Consider the following 10,580-nt stretch of genomic DNA (forward strand, 5'->3'; position numbering starts at 1 on the left):
GCACCAGAACGCTGACACAAGCTTCCCTAACCAGGAAACCTTGACAAACCAATCGTCCAACCCCACCCACTGGGTGAAACCTCCACAATAAAAAGGAACCTAAGACCACAAGAATACAGAAAGCCCACTCCAGACACAGCAATCTAAACAAGATGAAAAGGCAGAGAAATACCCAACAGCTAAAGGAACATGAAAAAAGCCCACCAAGTCAAACAAAAGAGGAGGAAATAGGGAATCTACCTGAAAAAGAATTTAGAATAATGATAATAAAAATCATCCAAAATCTTGAAAACAAAATGGAGTTACAAATAAATAGCCTGGAGACATAGATTGAGAAGATGCAAGAAATGTTTAACAAGGACCTAGAAGAAATGAAAAAAAATCAATTAAAAATTAATAATGAAATAAATGAGATCAAAAACACTCTGGAGGGAACCATGAGTAGAATAACAGAGACAGAAGATAGGATAAGTGAGTTAGAAGATAAAATGGTGGAAATGAAGCAGAGAGGAAAAAAGAAAAAAAGAATAAAAAAAATGAGGACAACCTCAGGGACCTCTGGGACAATGTGAAACGCCCCAACATTCGAATCATAGGAGTCCCAGAAGAAGAAGACAAAAAGAAAGACCATGAGAAGATACTCGAGGAGATAATAGCTGAAAACTTCCCTAAAATGGGGAAGGAAATAGCCACCCAAGTCCAAGAAACCCAGAGAGTCCCAAACAGGATAAACCCAAGGCAAAACACCCCAAGACATGTATTAATCAAATTAACAAAGATCAAACACAAAGAACAAATATTAAAAGCAGCAGGGGAGAAACAACAAATAACACACAAAGGGATTCCCATAAGGATAACAGCTGATCTATCAATAGAAACCCTTCAGGCCAGAAGGGAATGGCAGGACATACTTAAAGTAATGAAAGAGAATAACCTACAACCTAGATTACTCTACCCAGCAAGGATCTCATTCAGATATGAAGGAGAACTCAAAAGCTTTACAGACAAGCAAAAGCTGAGAGAATTCAGCACCACCAAACCAGCTCTTCAACAAATACTAAAGGATCTTCTCTAGACAGGAAACACAGAAAGGTGGTAAAACGTGAACCCCAAACAACAAAATAAATGGCAACGGGACCATACCTATCAATAATTACCTTAAATGTAAATGGGTTGAATGCCCCAACCAAAAGACAAAGGCTGGCTGAATGGATACAAAAGCAAGACCCCTATAAATGCTGTCTACAAGAGACCCACCTCAAAGCAAGGGACACATACAGACTAAAAGTGAAGGGCTGCAAAAAAATATTCCACGCAAACGGAGACCAAAAGAAAGCAGGAGTCGCAATACTCATATCAGATAAAATAGACTTTCAAATTAAGTCTGTGAAAAGAGACAAAGATGGACACTACATAATGATCAAAGGATCAATCCAAGAAGAAGATATAACAATTATAAATATATATGCACCCAACATAGGAGCACCGCAATATGTAAGGCAAACGCTAACGAGTATGAAAGAGGAAATTAATAGTAATACCCCACTCAAAGCTGGTTTTTTGAAAAAATAAACAAAATTGACAAACCATTAGCAAGACTCATTAAGAAACAAAGGGAGAAGAACCAAATTAACAAAATTAGAAATGAAAATGGAGAGATCACAACAGACAACACTGAAATACAAAGGATCATAAGAGACTACTACCAGCAGCTCTATGCCAATAAAATGGACAACTTGGAAGAAATGGACAAGTTCTCAGAGAAGTATAACTTTCCAAAACTGAACCAGGAAGAAATAGAAGATCTTAACAAAACGATCACAAGCAAGGAAATCGAAACTGTAATCAGAAATCTTCCAGCAAACAAAAGCCCAGAACCAGATGGCTTCACAGCTGAATTCTACCAAAAATTTAGAGAAGAGCTAACACCTATCTTACTCAAACTCTTCCAGAAAATTGCAGAAGAAGGTAAACTTCCAAACTCATTCTATGAGGCCACCATCACCCTAATTCCAAAACCAGACAAAGATGCCACAAGAAAAGAAAACTACAGGCCAATATCACTGATGAACATAGATGCAAAAATCCTTAACAAAATTCTAGCAAACAGAATCCAACAACATATTAAAAAAATCATACATCATGACCAAGTGGGCTTTATCCCAGGAATGCAAGGATTCTTTAATATCCGCAAGTCAATCAATGTAATACACCACATTAACAAATTGAAAGATAAAAACCATATGATTATCTCAATAGATGCAGAAAAAGCCTTTGACAAAATTCAACATCCATTTATGATTAAAACTCTCCAGAAAGCGGGAATAGAAGGAACATACCTCAACATAATAAAAGCTATATATGACAAACCCACAGCAAGCATCACCCTCAATGGTGAAAAATTGAAAGCATTTCCCCTGAAATCAGGAACAAGACAAGGGTGCCCACTCTCACCACTACTATTCAACATAGTTTTGGAAGTTTTGGCCACAGCAATCAGGGCAGAAAAAGAAGTAAAAGGAATCCAGATAGGAAAAGAAGAAGTGAAACTCTCTCTGTTTGCAGATGACATGATCCTCTACATAGAAAACCCTAAAGACTCTACCAGAAAATTACTAGAGCTAATCAATGAATACAGTAAAATTGCAGGATATAAAATTAACACACAGAAATCTCTTGCATTCCTATACACTAACAATGAGAAAACAGAAAGAGAAATTAAGGAAACAATACCATTCACCATTGCAACAAAAAGAATAAAATACTTAGGAGTATATCTACCTAAAGAAACAAAAGACCTATACATAGAAAACTATAAAACACTGATGAAAGAAATCAAAGAGGACACAAACAGATGGAGAAATATACTGTGTTCATGGATTGGAAGAATCAATATTGTCAAAATGGCTATACTACCCAAAGCAATCTATAGATTCAATGCAATCCCTATCAAACTACCAACGGTATTTTTCACAGAACTAGAACAAATAATTTCACAATTTGTATGGAAATACAAAAAACCTCGAATAGCCAAAGTAATGCTGAGAAAGAAGAATGGAACTGGAGGAATCAATCTGCCTGACTTCAGACTCTACTACAAAGCCACAGTCATCAAGACAGTATGGTACTGGCACAAAGACAGAAATATAGATCAATGGAACAGAATAGAAAGCCCAGAGATAGATCCACAAACCTATGGTCACCTTATCTTCGACAAAGGAGGCAAGGATATACAATGGAAAAAAGATAACCTCTTTAACAAGTGGTGCTGGGAAAACTGGTCAACCACCTGTAAAAGAATGAAACTAGAACACTTTCTAACACCATACACAAAAATAAACTCAAAATGGATTAAAGATCTAAATGTAAGACCAGAAACTATCAAACTCCTAGAGGAGAACATAGGCAAAACACTCTCCGACATAAATCACACCAGGATCCTCTATGACCCACATCCCAGAATTTTAGAAATAAAAGCAAAAATAAACAAATGGGACTTAATGAAACTTAAAAGCTTTTGCACAACAAAGGAAACTATAAGCAAGGTGAAAAGACAGCCCTCAGATTGGGAGAAAATAATAGCAAACGAAGCAACAGACAAAGGATTAATCTCAAAAATATACAAGCAACTCCTCCAGCTCAACTCCAGAAAAATAAATGACCCAGTCAAAAAATGGGCCAAAGAACTCAACAGACATTTCTCCAAGGAAGACATACAGATGGCTAACAAACACATGAAAAGATGCTCAACATCACTCATTATCAGAGAAATGCAAATCAAAACCACAATGAGGTACCATTATACGCCAGTCAGGATGGCTGCTATCCAAAAGTCTACAAGCAATAAATGTTGGAGAGGGTGTGGAGAAAAGGGAACCCTCTTACACTGTTGGTGGGAATGCAAATTAGTACAGCCACTATGGAAAACAGTGTGGAGATTTCTTAAAAAGCTGGAGATAGAACTGCCATATGACCCAGCAATCCCACTTCTGGGCATACACACCAAGGAAACCAGATCTGAAAGAGACACGTGCACCCCAGTTTTCATCGCAGCACTTTATAATAGCCAGGACATGGAAGCAACCCAGATGCCCATCAGCAGACGAATGGATGAGGAAGCTGTGGTACATATACACCATGGAATATTACTCAGCCATTAAAAAGAATTCATTTGAATCAGTTCTAATGAGATGGATGAAACTGGAGCCCATTATACAGAGCGAAGTAAGCCAGAAAGATAAAGACCATTACAGTATACTAACACATATATATGGACTTTAGAAAGATGGTAACGATAACCCTATATGCAAAACAGAAAAAGAGACTCAGATGTATAGAACAGACTTGTGGACTCTGGGAGAAGGCGAGGGTGGGATGTTTCAAGAGAACAGCATTGAAACATGTGTATTATCTAGGGTGAAACAGATCACCAGCCCAGGTTGGGTGCATGAGACAAGTGCTCGGGCCTGGTGCACTGGGAAGACCCAGAGGGATCGGGTGGAGAGGGAGGTGGGAGGGGGGACTGGGATGGGGAATACATGTAAATCCATGGCTAATTCATTTCAATGTATGACAAAAACTACTGTAATGGTGTAAAGTAATTAGCCTCCAACTAATAAAAATAAATGGGAAAGAAAAAAAAAAATAGAGCGTTATCAGTGCACTTGAAAACTGCTTCACCCTCATGATAGGAAGGAACCATACCGAATTTGTTTTCACCATCCTCTTGCTCTTTCAGTTTTAAAAATCACGTACATGTGTATGTGTATATACATATATTTATAAAAATATTGTTTATATTTGCATGGTTTTCACTTCATAGGGACGGAATAATACTGTGACTTTCTTTATTCCATTAACAGTATATTTCTGAGATACTTTTATGACATTGCATGTATTCATTTTCAGTATTCCATTGTATGCATATTTTATAATTTAAATTTTTTCTATTGATGAATAAGTGGTTTGTTCTCAGGTTTTGGCATTATAAATGCTGCTGTGAAGCATTTTTCTTATTTACATTTATTTTTAATTAGAGGATAATTGCTTTGCAATATTGTGTTGGTTTCTGACATATATCAACATGAGGCAGCCATAGGTATACCTATGTCTCCTTCCTCTTGAGTCTCCCTCCCTGAAACATTCTTGTAGATGTTTCTTGTACATGTTTAAGAATTTTTCTAGGCTATGTGTGTAGGAGAGGAAGTTACTTGATGATAGAGAATAAGCATATTCAGCTTTTCCAAAGAGTTCATATCAATGTATCAGCAGAGTGTGAAAGTTTTGTTATTCCTCATCTTCACCAACATTTATTAACAGACTTTTAATCCATTATAAATTTGGTTGTAAAATTCATATCATTATGCTTTTATTTTGTGTTTCTCTGATTAAAATTGGTTTGCAACTTTTCTTTTTTTTTTCCCCCCTCACAACTAAAGACTTTTATTCGGAAAAGGAAGTTGACTTAAAAGTGGGCTCCAACATCCTCAGTGCCTGACGCAGCCAGAGCCGCCTCTCCAAGTCCAGGAAAGAAGGGACCACCCTCAGTAGGCTCATATGTAGAGGTCAAAGTCAGTCTGTTTGGATTTCTAGAACTGGCGACCAGGAGGATCCAGCTTCCAGCAATAAACCCCATCCCGAAAGTAGCCTTTATGAGGGGAACTGGGCTACCTAGCCCCCTTGTTGCCCCCTTTGCCTCCCTCTCAAGTTCCCAGATGACTCAGTGCCCAACCACTGTCTCTCTTGGCAACATTAGTTCCAGAAGGCCCTCCAGGAGGGCTTGGGTGCTCATTGGCGTCTGGCCCAGGCTGTCCTCCTCCTCTGAGTCTGACGGCGGCCGCTGATCAGGTGGCCGCTCCCTGATCTTCACCCAATCAATGTTGTCCGGCCAACTGTCTCAGATCTGAGCATCCCAGTTCAGGAAATAGTTGTCATTGACCTCAAAGTGACCTTCCTCTATCTCCTCGTGCAACTTGAAGAGCATGATCCTCACACCTCCATCACTGGAGAGTGTGGCTGCTTCCTGACCTTCCACATCCTCTGAGGCCAAGATGTCATACTTGCTGGACCCTTCATCCTCCTCCTCCTCCTCATCGCTGTCCAAAGAGTGTTTGCCTTTGAAGCGGCTCCCGGGACCCCCTACCCCAGTCACAGGGTCCACTAATTTTTTCTTGGGGACACTGATTTCATCCTCCTCATCCTCATCTCAAACACCTTGGAAGGTAACTTTCGTATTTGGCATGACTGGATGGAAGGACTGTCCCCAAACTAAGGATCTGGAAAAGGTGGGGGAAGAAAGGGAGAGAGGTTTTCTCTAGGGCTGCATCCAGGCCACCTACCCACCACCTGCTTTTCATGTTTTATAAGTGAAAGAAAGTGAAAGCCGCTCAGTTGTGTCTGACTCTTTGCAACTCCATGGACTATACAGTCCATGGAATTCTCCAGGCCAGAATACTGGAGTGAGTAGCCTTTCCCTTCTCCAGGGGATCTCCCCAACCCAGGGATCAAACCCAGGTCTCCTGCATTGCAGGCAGATTCTTTACCAGCTGAGCCATAAGGGAAGCCCATGTTTTATAGGCCACTTAGAATTCTTTGGTCAAAAACCTGTTCATATCATTGGACCATTTTTCTATTGCACAATTTGTGTTTTCCCTTATTTATAGGGATTGTTTATGTCTTTCTGATGCTAATTCTTTGCCAGTTACATGACTTAATAATTTTGTCTCCTCTAAGTTGCCTTTTAATTACTTTGTAGTATTTTGTGATACACAAGTTCTCATTTCGATGCTTCAGACTTATCAGTCTCTTCTTTATGATAGGCATTTTACTTATATACTTAGAATGTTTTCTCTAACCTGATATCCTAAAAGATATTTCCCTCTTTTTTTTAAAGTTTCACTTTCAAATGAAGTCTTCTTTAATAGATCTGCAACTGGTTTTGTATGGTGTAATGTAGGGATTCAATTTTATTTTTTCATCCATATAAATAGCCCAGAACCATTTATGAAATAGCCCATTATTTTCCCTTCTGATCTTTAGTGGCTAACTCAGTCATATGTCTCGTTTTCACATATGCAAAGTCTTATGTTTCTGGATTCTCCATTCCATTGGTCTATTTTCTTATCTCATCCTAATTGCTGTCACTTTATAAGCTTTTAAGATTTTGGAGAGGGGAGCAAATCTCCTCAGCTTTTCAGGATCATTTTGTCTATTCTTGGCCATTTGCTCTGTGAAGATATTTTAGATTGGTTAGATATTGGAGAGAGGGATGAAGGAGTTATTAAGGAAAAGAAAGGGAGAGGTTTACAAATAAACATTTGCTCATGCTACAGTTATTCTAAAGTTATTCTAAAAGTCAACTCTGCTTTTGAAGTCAGATATTTTCAAAGATCAGAAGATCTGCCTGCCTACATTTATTCACATCACTGTAAATACTCTGTGAGATGCACAGGGATTATGTCATTTTTATTTCTTCTAAGATTTATTTCTTTGGGATTTCACTGTTTCTTGGGATGCATTGTGATAAACATTGCCTCTGCTGTCAGGCATACTTATGTTTAAATTCCTGCTCTGCTACTTACTACCTATGTTACCTTAGGAATAATACTTAATCATTCTGAGACTTATTGTCTTTTTGGTTTGTGGGTGGTGGTGGTAGAGATTATGATGATGATAATAATATCATTAACCTACTGTGTTATTTTTATATTGTTGCTATAACAAATTACCAAAAACTTAGTGCCTCAAAACAACACAAATTTAATATCTTATTTCTGTAGGTCAGAAGTCTGACAAGGCTCTTCCTGGACTAAAGTTTTCTGAAGGATTCCTTTATGGAAACTTTGGGGAGATTCCATTTCCTGCTTACTCAGATTATTGGCAGAATTCAGCTCCTTGCAGTTCCTTGTTGGCTGTCAGCTGACAGACAATCCCAGCTTGTGGAGGTCACCTGCATTCCTTGGCTTGTGGTCTGCTTCCTGCATCTTCAGAGCCAACAGTGGTGGATGTGAGTCCTTACCTTTCAAATGTTTCTTGCCTCTTTTTCCATCACAGAGATACAAAAGAGAAGCACAGGAAAAAGACCATGTAATGATCAAGGCAGAGAGTGGAGTGATGCTGCCAAGAAAAGCCAAGAATTGCAGGCCGCCACTAGACACTAGGAAGAGGAAAGGAAAGGTTCTTCTTTAGAGCTTTCAGAAAGAGCATGGTCCTGCTAACACCTTGATTTTGTACATCTAGCCTCTAGAACTGTGAGAGTATACAGTTCTTTTGTTTTCACCTAGTTTGTGAAATTTTGTTATGGTAGCCCAGGAAACTAATATAACCACTTACCATGTTTTCTCAAATTTGTTTTTCTTTGAAGTAGCATATGAAAAATGATCTTGTTAATTTCCAGTGTATAAGACACCTACATTCTAACATATGTCCTAAGGTACATGCAGTACCCTAAGAAAGATTTGTTTGGCATAGCCCCTAATAGTAGAATGAAGATCAACAAGTTAAAGTTCTAAGGAAATAGATTTTTAGTTCAATATATAAAATAGAGTTTTCTAATAATACATGGCCATAAGAGCTACCCTCATCGTCAGACCCCAAACTTTTGGTTGAGGTTGTGGAACTAGTTTTTCATGAATGTTTTGGATAAAAAATTAAATGGAATTAGATGGGGAGGGAAGGATTGGGAGTTTGGGATTAGCAGATGCAAACTATCATATAGGATGGATAAACAATAAGGTCCTACTGTATAGCACAGGGAACTATGTTCAATATCCTGTAATAAACTATAATGGAAAAGAATATGAAAAAGAATATTTTTGTATAACTGAGTCAGTTTCCTATACAGCAGTACTTCCATAAAATTTTAAAAAATATAGAGAATTAGGTATTTTCATGGTAAACAAAAATTTTTTTTTCCATTTTAACATAAAAGTCTGAACTGTTGCTTGCTTACATAGATGTATATAAGAAAAATACAGAATGCTCTTACCAACATTTTTTGTGTATAGTACAAACAATTGGTTGATCTGGAATAGAACTCAGTTAAGTGATTGCCTATATTATAAGGCAATTGATTCTACTGATCAATTGGTAGAATTTTTTTTTTGAAAAGCAACAAGTCTTCCCTTTATTGAGTGTTCCCTGTGTGGTACAAGAGCTATAGATGATGTCATCATTGCCTTAGTTGATTTTATACTCTGGCTGAGTTGTGCAGTAGATGTTTGCTGGGTGCCTTTACAGTATACATTCTCTTCCTAACAATACTCAAATTTTCCTTCTTATATCCACCCCTGTCCTTCATAGGCTATGTGTTTCAGGTTACCTAATCAGGGTGACTTTTACTTCTCTTGTTTGGAATGCTGCTAGAATGTCTGTGTGTCCCTCTGGAGATTAATAAGAAATATGTAGTCTTAATCGTGGCTGGCAACTGTATAATTGCCAAGAGAAGAACCAGTTTTAGGATAAAGCTGACACTGAGGATGTCAGAGCAGAAAGATGTAAGGAAATTGAGTCCTTGAAACATCATTGAAGTATTAGATCAACCTATATCTCGATGATCCAGTTAAGTGAGAAAATAAATCCACTTTTTGTTTAAGCCAGTTTGCATTGGGTTTTCTGTTTATTCCAGCATAAAATCTTATATGTTCATAAATCAATTGAAGAATGATAAATGACAATATATAAAATATGCAGTCCAGTGCTAGATATACTAAACCACTAGCAGCATCAGCATCATTCCAGAGAACTTGATAGAAATGCAAATTTTCAGGCCTCAAACTTTCTGACTCAAACTCTGCAGGTGGGGCTCAGGAATCTTAGTTTTAACAAGCCCTACAGGGGATTCTGAGGTATGCTAAGGTTTGAAAACCACTACCCCAGAAGTTCAGGAAAGGAAGACTTCATGGAGAGGGTGAGACTGACTATATATAGCAGCAAGATAGACTTTTGAAAAGATGTGTGAACCAGAATGAATAAAGGCACAGAGGTAGGAATGAATGTTATTTATTGAGCATTATCTGGCTAATTGTGACTTTAATAAAATAGTGAAAGATTAAAATTTCCTGGGAAGTAGGGTAGTAGAGAGTTGGTGGCAGACATTGTTTTTATTTTTTGTCCTGTTACTCTCATTTTTTCTGAACTCATTAAAAGTTCCTGAGCAATAGAATGAAATGCTGCTACTCTCCATTGCAGGCAATATATGTTGAGATCAACCTGACTGGACTATAGCCATAGAAAATTAAGAGCATCATGTCACAACACGAGGATGGTCTAGTCCTACTTGTATTGGTGTCAGGTAGATAGAGAAGCCTCCTTCCTGTACTTCAAATTTTTGTTTGAAAGGAATTACTTTTATCTTGTCAAAATCTGACACAAACAGGGTGACACCAGCAGTAAGAATTTAACCTGCCCTGGCTTTATGAGATTTTGGGTATAATTCTTTGTCTTCTTCCTCCTTCCTTGCCACATTTTGTGGGAGAAGTTTCCACCTTAAACACTGATGTCCTGTCCAAGGTTGTCCACCACCTGCCCATACTGTAGGCTCTGTTTGATAATGTGTGCTCGGATGGAACTGTTTACATTTC

General features: G+C 38.0%; 1 pseudogene; it reads right to left on the minus strand.

Annotated features, from left to right (window-relative positions):
- Window positions 1–5,588: 5,588 nt before the first annotated feature.
- On the minus strand, window positions 5,589–6,241 carry LOC110140411 (CD2 antigen cytoplasmic tail-binding protein 2 pseudogene; annotated as a pseudogene).
- Between the last annotated feature and the right edge of the window lie 4,339 nt (window positions 6,242–10,580).

This window comes from Odocoileus virginianus, unplaced genomic scaffold, assembly GCF_023699985.2.
Source record: "Odocoileus virginianus isolate 20LAN1187 ecotype Illinois unplaced genomic scaffold, Ovbor_1.2 Unplaced_Contig_12, whole genome shotgun sequence".
Classification (NCBI taxonomy): Eukaryota; Metazoa; Chordata; class Mammalia; order Artiodactyla; family Cervidae; genus Odocoileus; species Odocoileus virginianus.